General features: G+C 37.8%; 1 protein-coding gene across 11 annotated transcripts in view; it reads left to right on the forward strand.

Annotated features, from left to right (window-relative positions):
* Positions 1-12,674, forward strand: part of Dcaf6 (DDB1 and CUL4 associated factor 6) — a 110,168-nt gene that overhangs the window by 6,668 nt on the left and 90,826 nt on the right. The gene's annotated exons all lie outside the window — the stretch shown is intronic.

A 12,674-nucleotide genomic window follows, 5' to 3' on the forward strand; every position in this document is an offset into this window, starting at 1 on the left:
CATAATAACTATGTCAGGTTCCTCTGGTAAAAGTGGGATGTTCTTTGGCCCATAAGATCCTTTCTGGTACTAAAAGTGGTCCCACGTTTATAAGCCTCTTTGATGTACACATATTAACACAGTGATAGCCTCTGATACAGTAGTCTGGTTGATGATCTTTAAATTTGTAAATGGCTTGGTTAGAGTTGATAATACTCTTCTGTTTGGATAACAGGAGCTTCTCTTGCCCAAGCAAGGCCAAGGCCTTCTTTAATAAGGGAGGAAAAAAAATCCCATTTTGCAATTCCAAGAGGATAACCTGAACTCAGAAGGTGGAAAGAATATGATATATTTTTTGTTTGTTTGTTTTTGTTTTTTGAGACAGGGTTTCTCTGTATTGTTTTGGAGCCTGTACTGGAACTCGTTTGGTAGACCAGGCTGGCCTCGAAATCACAGAGATCTGCCTGCCTCTGCCTCCCGAGTACTGGGATTAAAGGTGTGTGACACCACCACCCAGCATGAATATGATATTCTTAAAGACAAAAGATGTGGAGAAATAGCTCTCCCCTTAATAAGAATTATACTTATGCCCAGTAATGTCTATCTGGAGTGAAGTTGCTTACAGACTCTTGATGTTAAGCCTACCTGCTTTCTTTCTGAGGTCTGACTTTGACATTCTCATTCTCAGAAGATCTCCATCTACACACATCCTCCACCTCCCCCCTGTGACGGCTGCAGACTACCCAGACTACCATTGCTGAGCCTGTCTGCTTTCTTGATATCTAATTCAGAAAGTATAATTTTCCTTTTTCTCTTTCATTTCCTGGCAGCTGCTGCAATCACCAGCTTGCCTGCCCCATTTTTATTTCTCAAACTCCAGTACAGTTGTCTTTCATTTTTTCTTGTCAGTGCAAGACAAAGCTCTAGCTGAAAGGGATGAGATACTGTTTATTCTGGGCCAAATATAAGTGACTGTGTCCTGGGAACACAGGTTCAAGTTGCCCTGAATAACATGTTCCAATGTAGATGCTCCAGTGTAGAAGCAGTTACATGAACTTACACGGTGGCCAAATAAAAGGAGTTGGGAATCAGGGAGTTTTCCAAATTCATTGGTAGGAACAAAAAGTGGGTGGACTATAGCAAAGGGAGAAACTCTACTTTAGCTATTGGATGTTGTCTGGTAACATTCTTAGCTTTGGGGTTACTGGAAACTAGTGGTTTGTTAGGCTTATACATTCCAAAGGCTTTGCCTGATAGTTACAAGGATGTAGGTCAGACACAGAGGTGAGCTTTGAGTGTCTAATAAGGGGTTAAAGATAGGGCAAGATAATTAGACTCAGTGTCTGCAACATTCCAACTCTCCATAATCAGGGCATTCTAATCAGTCAGCTTTGTAGAATCTTTTTACATAGATGTGACCACCTGGGGAGCTTCATTTAATGCTAACAAATCTGTTTTTAAATTCTTAGTAAGACTAGGAACCTGCTAAGGAGGTCCTATGTCTTCTGGTGGCACTTGGTCCTTGTCTCTTTTGAAAATTGCCCAGGCTATTCTGAACTCTTTCCATTATTATATACAATTTAAAAATGATGTGTCTGTCCTGGCTCCTGATGCATATTGATAATCCCAGCTCTTAGGACGAAAGACAGGAGGATTGCTGCAAGTTGGAGACCAGCCTGGTCTACATAGTAAATTCCAAGTGAGTTGGGGCTGTCTCAAAAACTATCATCATCAACAACAAAATCATAGCTTGTCAGTTTCTCAAAAACAACAACAGACTTGCTGGGTTTTGTTGTTTGATTTTTTTTTTTTTTTGAGACAGTGTTTCTCTGTGTAGCCCTGACTGTCTTGGAACTTGTTGGTCTCAAACAGAGATCTGCTAGCCTCTGTCTCCCGAATGCTGGGATTAAAGGTGTGTGCCCCCCACTGCCTGGTGTTTCTTTTCTTTTTTTTTTTTTAAGATTTATTGTCCATGTATGAGTATTTCGTCTTTATGTGTGTATGTGTACCAAGGCATGCCTGGTGTGTTCATGGCCATCTTTTCTGATTGAATATCCTGGAACTGGAGTTGCAGAGGTAATGAGTGAATGCTAGGAGTTGAAACCATGTCTTCTGCAAAAGCAACAAGTGCTTGTAACCACTGAATCCTCACTTTCCCTCCCATCCCTGAATTTTAGAAAAGATGGTCAGGGTTAGATGTATAGATCTGTGATAGAGCACTTGTCTAATATGTACAGAGCTCTGCTTCAAGTCCCATTCCTACCAAAAAATAAATAAATAAAAAGCTCATGGGGTAGGGGTGGGGTGAAAGCCCAGGGTTGAATCCCCAACACAACAAAACAAAACTACTGAATCAAATTATCCATTTTATATTGTTACAAGTCTTATGACCTGAGTTCAATCCTCAGAATCTGCATAAAAGTAGGGATAGAACAACTTCATAAAGTTATCATTTGACCATATGTACACCAGGGCATAGACCTGCATAGGCATAGATCTGTCAGTCAGTCGTTTGATTAAATTTGGGTTTTTGAATTGATATGAATCAGTATGCAGTTCCTAGGCTTTTATTGTTCTGGAAATTTTCCTTTTTATATTGTGAAATTCCAGTGAGTTTTAGGCTGTTGTTCATAAATGTTAGTTTATAGTTTTTTTTTAATGTACTTATTTCTGATACTAGGATGTTGGCTCAATGAGTGGGATATATTTTATTTTTCTGAATTTGTATAAGATTAAAAGTACTTTGTCCTTAAATCATTGAACCCATCTGGGTGTTTGTGTGTGTGTGTGTTTTTAAGTAAAAAAAAAAAAAACCTGTATTTTAAGAAAATAGTTGACTCATATGCAGGTATAAGAAATAATAGGACATTTGGGGCTGGAGATATGGCTCAGTGGTTGAGGGTGCTGGCTGCTCTTCCAGAGGACCCAGGTTTGATTCCCCATACCCACATGGTGGCTCAAACCATCTCAGTTTGAGGGGATCTAATATTGTCTTTTGGCCTCTGCTGGCACCTGGCATGAAAGTGGTGAATAGACATATATGCAGCCAAAACACCCATACACGTAAAATTAAAGTTTTTTTAAGTTAAAATAAATAGGAAGCTATATACCATATACTCTGCAACCAGTACCTCAGTGGTAACTTCGTTTGAAATACAATAACCAGGAAACCGACAGAGAATTCACAATCCTGGATTCATTTGTATGTGTACATTTAGTTTCATTCAGTGTAGTCTAGTATTTATTTTGGTAAATTAATGTTAATTTTAGTTCACTAATGGATTAGTGAGTTTAAAATATAAAATTCCATCACAAGTATCTTTTGTACTACACCTTTTATATCCTTCCTTCACCACTGTAACTCCAACAATCACAATTCTCTTTTCCATACATACAGTTTTATTACTTTGCATATATTGGTTATTATGGCACATACTGTACTCTGAACTACCTAGGAGAATAAAGCAGCGGGGTCATTTATGCTCACAAGTTTGAGAGCAACTGGGGCAAATGAGTATACATCCATCTCAAAAAGAAAAGGATGCTATATAGATATGTATATGTATTACCTTATAATGACAACAGCATTTTCAGATTACATTTTCACTTGGCATAATGGTTCTGAAATGCATCTAAATTGTGTACATTAATAATTTATTCCTTTTATTGCTGAGTAGTAGTCCATAGTATGGATGTTTATTTGTTCATCTGTTTTTAGACAGTTGGGTTATTTCTAATTTGGGGTTAGGAATAAAGCTATTGTTAAGATCTGTGTACATATTTTTTGTTTTGTTTTGTTTTGTTTTTCAAGACAGGGTTTCTCTGTGACTTTGGAGGCTGTCCTGGAACTCGCTCTGTAGACCAGGCTGGCCTAGAACTCACAGAGATCTGCCTGCCTCTGCCTCCTGAGTGCTGGGATTAAAGGTGTGTGCCACCAACACCCGGCTGCGTGTACATATTTTTATATGAATATAAATTTGTGTTTGGGCTATGTGGTAAGCATAATGATTAATTTTTTAAAGAAGCTGCCATGTTCCTTTCCAGTGACATTTAATATTCCCATTATCCACATATTGGTGATGTAGTTTCTTTATCTCCTCTCCAGTATTTGATGGTATTATTGCTTTAGCCATATTGATAACAGGAAGAAAAGGTAAAAAAAATTCAATCTGTAGTATTTTCCATCACGGTGGATTTTTCCCCCTAAAGAATGTTTTGCCTATATATATGTACGCATATTATATGCGTACCTGGCACCTCTGGAGGCCAGGAAAAGGAGCTGGATCCTCTAGAGCTAGGGTTTTAGATGGACACAAGCTACCATGTAGGTGCTAGGAACCAAACCTTGGCCCTCTGGAAAGACAAGAGATCTTAATGACTGAGTCATCTCTCCAGCCTGACTGAGTGGATTCTTTTTTGAAAATATAAATTACTTGTCCAGGCATGATGACACACAGCTTTAATCCCAAGCATTTGGGAGGCAGAGGCAGAATGATCTCTGTCCGTTTGAGGTCAGCTTTCTCCACATAGTCAGAGCTACACAGTGAGATCCTGTCTGGCAAAAAAAGAAAAAAGAAAAAAAAACAACAAAGCATGTATGTGATGTGTGCATGTGCAGTGGTGTGTGTACAGAAATCAAAGGACAGTTTTCAGCAGTTGCCCTTTGCCTCTTAGCTTTCCAGGGGTTGAATTCAGGCTGGCTAGTGCCAACCGGCACCCTAGATCTGCAAGCACATTCTCCGTATATTCAGTGTGCTAAATGATATCTTTAGTCACAGTTGGCTTGAGTAGCACAACAAGTTGGTGACTTTAAAAAGGCTGGGCAGGTAGGCCTCATTTGTTTCCTACAAAGCACAAGTAGTTGTGTGTTAGAAGAGCAGCTGTGTTTTGAAGACCTGGCAAATTTTTTTATTCCAGAGTTGGAAGTTCAGTGAACTTAGGAACTTCTGGTACCTCCCAGTTTTACAGACTGCTGTCCTAGGCCTGAGATGATGAAGTTTGCTTACTCCTGCTGTAAAGAATTTTAAAAACTCAACCTTAATGTTGTTGCTGCTCTTCTCTTTAGATATTGGTCCTTAGTTACATATACCTTTCTTTTCCTTTTTTCTTTGCCCATATCTTTTATTGTCATGGGGCCTTTTGTGGTGCAAAGGTTTTGAACTTTTTGAGATTTCCAGTTTGTCATTGTTTTTCCATTTATGGTTTGTGCTTTGGAATTGTTGTAATTTAAGAAAAGCAGCATTCAAAGATGCCACGTGACAGGGTTCAAGCAGAGGTTTTTTTTTTTTTTTTAATTAGGGAAAGGATCATAAAAAGGGGAAAGGGAAGTGGGGAGACTGGTCTCCAGAGACAGGAGTAGCAGGAGAGAGGAGAAAGGAAGGGGGAGAGAGAAGGGGAGAAAGAGGGAGAAGGGGGAACAGACAGAGAGGGAGAGAGAAAGAGAAAGAGACAGGAGGATGGGAGGTAGGCAGGGCCATTTTAAAAGGGAACATAGTGAATGTGCACAGGTGATGCTCTTAGTGGCTGCAGTTGAGGGTGTATCCTGTCAGAACCCCAAGGACAGGCCAGTACAGATACCTGAATACTAACAGGTATTATGTCACAAAGAACTCATCACTATTAGTGATCCTGAGGGTTTTTTTTTTTCTAAAATTTTACAGCTTTGTACTTAAGTAGGTTTCATTGAGTTAATTTTTGTATGGGGTCTAAAGTTTAGTTCAATATTAATTTTGCACTATGGGTATCCACTTAACTCAAATAATTGAAAAGGCTGTTTTTCCTTCATGAAATTTTGGCTTTGTTTATTCTCATGTCCCTCTGAGAATATAATGCTGTCTTGTTTCTGTAGCTACACAGTGTGCTTTTTGGTTTTTTTGAACTCACAGAGATTCACTTGCTTTTGTCTCCTGAGTGCCGACTCTACACAGTATGCTTTAACACCATGCTTCAGTAGTTTCTTCTGTCTTCAAAATCATTTGTTAAAACTGTCTATGTTTTTGGCCTTTCTATATGACTTTTAGAATAAACTATCTATGTGTCCAAATACATTGCTAGAATTTTGACAGTTGTTGGACTTAAAGATGAATTTGAGAAGAACTAATAGTAAAACAGTGCTTCCTACCTAAAAACAGAAATGAAGCAAGCATGTTCACTTTCATCACTACTATTAATGATAGCACTACAAGTTCTAGCCTATGCAAAAATATAAGAAATTAAATTTTTAAAAATGGGTATGGGTTTTCTGCCTACATGTATGTCTATACAGTGCTTGAGGAAGCCAGAATATGGTATTGGATCCACCAGTGTGGTGATATATTATTTATGATTCATTAAAGCTTACATGATGATTCAGAAAGCAAAGCCAGCCTCAAGTTATAGAGATCAGGCAGTGGTGATACACATCTCTAATCCCAGGACTCAAGATTAGAAGGTAGACAGTTCTCTGTTAGTTCAAGGCCACACTGACTCCATGAAATTGATCCAGTTCTAAAAGAAACAGCTCACACAAAGGCAATCTCAGCACCTGGGATCATGAGCCTTTAATCCCAGCATTAGGGAGGTATGTAAGACAGGAGCAGGGTCTACAAGCTGGCATTTAGTCTGAGAGTTAGTCTCTAGCCACACTAAAGAGAGCACAGCTTTCTTATATAGTCAGAGTCACCTACCTAGGGGTTTCTGTGCCGTGAATTGGTGGTCCTACATCAATCATTAATTAAGAAAATGCTCCATAGATATGCCCATGATCTGAGTGTGGCATTTCCTCTGTTGAGGTTCCTTTCTAGCTGTCTCTGATTTGTGTGGCGACAAAAAGTAACCAGCATAACTGATACATAACAAACACATAAAGATAGGTTTTGCCCTTATACTTGTGGAACTCATTAAAGAGCTTTGGTGAAGTTGTGCTCTTTGTATCCGACTCTTGAGACTTGGCATCCATAGTATAGACACATGGAAAGGGAGAGTACTGTAAAGTAGAAGGAAGTAGGACAAGCTTGAACTTATAAGCACAAGCTAGATCTTGTGAGGACATAGCCTGCCAGTTTAACTAGATTGGAGAGTCTAATCAATGTGGACATTCCATAGGAAAAGCACATGTACTTTGCTTTTAATTTAAATGTGCAGTTAGGCCAGTATTTGAAGAAACTGAAGGATGCTGCACGGGAAAGTAGTGCAGTTACAGAACTAGTCATGCCATTCCAAGGTGAGGCAACAGCTAGTCTCATTTGTGAGCTATGTGAGTACCTGCTCCAACCTTCTGTAGACATAATCTAGTATTGATGTTTTATTGTTGTCATCCCAGATTTTGTAAAAACATGACTATCCATCATATCTAAAGATAATGAATTCTGGGAAACCTGGCTGAGATAAAACAATTCATAGTAACCATACATTTCCTTTTGCTTGTTAAATGGAAAGTTTGTGATAGAGCTGGGAGGGTGTCTTTCCCCACCCATTAACGATAAACAATTTATGCCCTCTTCCATTGGTACTTTGTCTTTGTCTAAACTAAGGTTGCAATTGAACCTTTGTACAAGAATGTTTGCTAGGTGTATTAGTTACTCTTTGCCTCTGTGATAAAATCCTCTCACACAGCAGCTTAAGGGAGAAGGGCTTGAGGCTACAGGGTGTGCTGTATCTACCTTCAGGAAGCAGAGGGAGGTGAATACTTGTGCTCAGCCAGCTTTCTTCTTTGCATGTAGTCTAGGGCCAAAGCTCAAGGAATGGTGCAACTCTTCCCGGGCTAGAGCGATGACTTGGTGGTTAAGAGCACTTGCTCTTCCAGGGGACCTGCATTTGATTCCAAGTCTCCATGTCAGATAGCAAACGAAAGTCTGCAACTCCTCCTTCTGGCCTCCACGAGCACCTGCATACATAAAACACACACACACACACACACACACACACACACACACACACACACACACACACACACACCAGTAAAAATCTGCCAGCATTTCTAAATATATAAATATATGTTCATGAGCATATCGGGTATTTCATGCATCATATCCTTTTAGCACACATTTCAACTTTGTGTAAAGGACTGGCTGACTAAAGGAACCTTTCCATATCCATTTAAGTTTGAAGCTTAGCTCAGTGAAAACTTGTCTCAGTGGGAAGTTGGTAGTGACAATATTTAGCCTTTCAGAAAATTTGCAAGTTACTGAATTTATGTAATTGTATAGCTATGAATTCTGATGTGACTTGCCTTTAAATTGTTCAACTTAAACTGTATTAACTACAGAGGCAACTGTTTAATTTGAAAGGTTAGGGCTTTATGAAAATCTTGAACTTAATGTGAAATTAGTTTTTAGGTGACTGATAATGATGGCATCTCATTAACTTGGGTTAAACCAGTGATTTTTATTTTGGTGAGTATTTTGAAAGCATCACTTATATAATCCTAGCGCTGGAGTGGCTAAAGTAGGGATACTGGTAGCTCAAGGCCAATCTAGGAAACATAATAATACCCTGTCTCAAAGTGATAAGGGAGGTACTAGTCCCTAGCTGAATGCTTGATATATGGAAATGGAAATGATGGAAAAGGATGACCAATAAAAATTCAGCAAAATGTTAAGTTCTTAGAGGATAGGCTCTTTTGTTACCAAAAGCACAAGTCTTTTGTAAGCCCACGTAAAATAAAGTTATACAACCATTAAAAATGGGCAGTAGGAGCTAGAGAATTGGCTTAGAGGTTAAGAGCATACTGCTCTTGCAGAGGACCCAAGTTCAGTTCCCAAGCCCATGTAGGTAGCTTACAACAGCCTGTAGCTCTAAAGCTCCAGGAAGCTCTGGCCTGGCCTCTGTGGGCACTGTACTCATATGCACAAAGCCACACTCAATCATGCATACACAGAAATTTACAAAAATCTTTTTTAAAAAATGAGCTATGTCTTTATACCCATGGTTCAACAAAGATATTCTATTATTATTTTAATTGTCTATTACTGAGAGAAAGTACAGGTGCTAGAATAGAATGGTTCATCATAAATAAATCACAATAAATAATAAACCTTAATTCATTTTGTGCTAGGCACTGTGATAGGACTTGGATAAGCAAGTATTCATCATATGGAGCTTATAGCATAAAGTAGGACATCAAAATAGAATTGTAAGGGGAAGGATGGAGTTCAGAAGGCTTGCTTAGGAAGCCTCAGTACCAAGGTCATGGTAACAAGTGTCTAATTGTTAGATGGCGTTGTCATTTCTCAATGCTTGTGAGCAGAGACATTGAACTGCTTTGTTCTGGATGATCTTTTCAGCCATGTTAATACAGCAAGCATGTGTGGGAGGTGCCAGATCTCCTTAGGCTGAGGCCAGTTGCTGTTTGTCCAGTGTTACCAAGATAGTGGTTTTCTACAGAGGCAATCAGTTTTGCTCGATTAAAAGAAAAAAAAGTGCCCTCAGCTCAATTCTTCCTTGTGATTTAAACCCATTTATTACACGTACAATATCCACTCAGCCCTCTCTGAGATAATTGGTGGGTTTGGGAGACAAGGACACCACCCTGAACCTAAAGCTGCTGTGTGTTCTGTGTGTTGTAACCCTTTCCCTCTGACTTGGGAAGTGGTAGCACTGGGGATGTGGCCCAGGGTAGAGTGCTTGCCTACCTGTGTAAGGTCAAGGATTTGATCACCGGCTCTTACAGAGGCTGACAGGAGTAGGAGGGAGGAGAAGGTCTATCTGTAAGGAGGTATATTTTTAATACTGTTCAAACATGAGTTTGTTTCAGTTTGATATAATTTAGGTTTTTAAGCTTAAAGCTTATTTTCTGGTGGGTTTTGTTTCTAAAAGCACACTTTTGTGGGCTATCTAGATGACAGCATCAGTTTTTGTCCATAGTGTCAGGGCCCATTGTTATTGACTCAGTCACATCAGCTGGACCTGACACCGTAGTCACAACAAAAGTACCATTCAGCAGCTATTTATCTAGCACTATCATGCTCTGCTTCCTGCTTTTGGGCACATATTTCCTATGTGAGGGCTCTTGCTGAACAATTCACTTTATTTTCTATTTTCTTATGACCTACCACCATTTTGTCTAGATCAGAAAGGCTAGAGCTAGTCATTTAAATTCAGAATTTAAATTTTTGGAAAAAATGATTTCTAAATACTTGTAATTATTAATTTGAGCACTTTATTACTTTAATTCAGAAAGATTATCAAACCTACCTTTGGCCAAAAGGAAAAATTTTAAAAAGCTTTTCTTGCCTAGCATGCATGAGGCACAGTAGGTTCAATATCTAGTACAGTATACATTGGGTGGGGCAGGCAGTTAAAAAAAAAGCAATGGAGCAATGTGGTTTATTAAAATACTGAATTTCAGATGGGACAGTGATGGTCCACCACTTTAATTCCAGCACTTGGGGCCAGAGGCAGGCAGATCTCTATGAGTTGAGGACAACCAGACGTATTCATAGAGAAACCTTGTCTCAAAAAAACCCACAAGCAAAAATCAAACAAGCCCAAATCCTGAATTTCTTACTTTTTAATCTTTAAAATAGCATGACACAGTTATAATATTTACCAAAACATTTACATTGATGGAGCCACTTACTTAATTTTTACAATATATGTGACATAGCAAACAAAAAGAAGAAAACAGATACTTTTCCCTACACAACAATTAGCAATGTTTACTCATGTCATACACCTTTTGCACAGTCTTTGGTATTTGTTACATTTGTTTCATTTTAAAAAATGAAAGTCTCATATAAACATAGTAATTTCTCTTTATAGTTGTGGGCTTTGAAATTAAATACCTAGATATTCTGTTTGCCAATCTGTATTGCATAGAAATGGTTACATTAAATACCTTAATATTTAGGAAAATATTAAGAAACCAGTTTTTGAATGGCTGCTACACCTTAAACATGCTACCTCAAGATTAATTTATACTTTTAAAATTATACATTCTGTAGATACAGAAGTTTTTTTAAAATAGTACATTCCAATTTAATTTTTAAAAGTTTTTAAATTTATATTTTCTAACACCTGCTATGATTGCTGTAACAACTATCCCATTGATGTACTTAGTCAAAATAAGTTTTTTTTTTAGTTGTAACATGCTTGCAGGATGAATTTTTTTTAAGAAGCGAGGACAATTATGAAGGAAACATTTTACAAATATCACTACAGATAATTACTTAGAACATCATAGAAAACAGAAATGCATGAAACAGGCAAAGTGTTTTTAAGTCATTAGTACAGGATTCTGGTCAGTTGCTCTCCTGGAGCTGAAGAACTTCACCTCAAGCATGACTTTTTACAGGGATATGGTGTCTGGAAGCAAAACAGCTAAAGCTGTTTCTACGAATACTTCTAGCCTGTTTTTAGTTAAGTGGTTTTTATGTAATTAATCCTTTAGCTTAAGCATTCTTTTCCTGAAAAAGACATTTTAAACGTAATTTTGGCCTCATGACATAATTTTTAAAATGGATGGAAATCTATAGTCAACCCTTTCCCCCATTCTGAATCTCATATATGTAATATACACATATTCTCAGGATCATAAAATATTTGTTAATAAGACTAATTAATTACTGAATATTTATAACTGTAATAGGTCTTTATATCTCTAGCTCTCTAATAATGACATGGAGACTTTTTGTTAATTATGAAAGCTTGGCCTTAGCTTGGGCGTGTTCTGAACTAACTCTTAAAATGTAAATTAACCAGTTTATATTCACCTACTTTCTGCCACAAGGCTCGTTACCCTCCCTCAGCACCATACTTCCAACTTCTCCACATCTGGCTGACAAGTCTCGAATGCCTCAAATTTATTTCCCAGAATTCATCTCTCTCCGGAAGTCTTGCCCATCTTCTTCTGTCTAGATTTTGACCGTTCAGCTTTTTAGTAAACCAATCAGACCATACCCTAGGCAGGCAAAGAAAGACACAGTATACAAAAAGATTGTCCCAACATATATTGATATCTATATAATTTTATGTTATAAAAGTTTTTTATAGCACCATTCATATCACAAATTAAATGTGACCAAGTAACATTGCACAAGAATTCTGCAATTTGGCCTAATTATAGTCTATACTGTAGCTTACTGGTAGATACTCACTCTTGCCTAGCATGCATGGGACCCTTAGGTTCAGTTCCTACTACTGGCAAGGCAGGAAAGGGGGTGGTACAAAGAACAATGTAGCAATGGTAGCAATGCAATTTAACTCCTGAATTTCTGTAATTTTAAATAAATTTAGGAATTATAGAACAAATTCCTCCTAGGTAACACCCATAATTAATTTTAAAATTCTGTATGCTTATACTATACCTAGCCATCATACAACTTAAAAATATGAAGGAAGTCAAACAAATTAACTTTAAACTCCTTTTTTTTTGAATAGGGAGAAAGTGTGACACAGAAACTTGCCATTTATGACAGAATGTAGAAATTAGTATAATTTTGATAACTCGTCAGCCTGATTATTCAGTTAATTGCAGCTCTTTGTTATAAACCCAGCTTCCATCACAGCTGCCGAGTAAACACACTCCCTGGTCTATCTTTAGTAAAGTTGATTCATTTCTTGTTTTTCAGAAAAGGAACTCAACCTATTTTTGCAATATTAAACTGTTTTGCTCTTAATAGCATTCAGGCTGATTTACTTTTATTTTTTATATTATATATTAGTTTAAAATATTGAGGACTGAAGAAATGTCTTAGCAGTTAGAGCACTTATACACA

Source organism: Mesocricetus auratus, unplaced genomic scaffold, assembly GCF_017639785.1.
Source record: "Mesocricetus auratus isolate SY011 unplaced genomic scaffold, BCM_Maur_2.0 Super-Scaffold_100676, whole genome shotgun sequence".
NCBI classification, from domain to species: domain Eukaryota; kingdom Metazoa; phylum Chordata; class Mammalia; order Rodentia; family Cricetidae; genus Mesocricetus; species Mesocricetus auratus.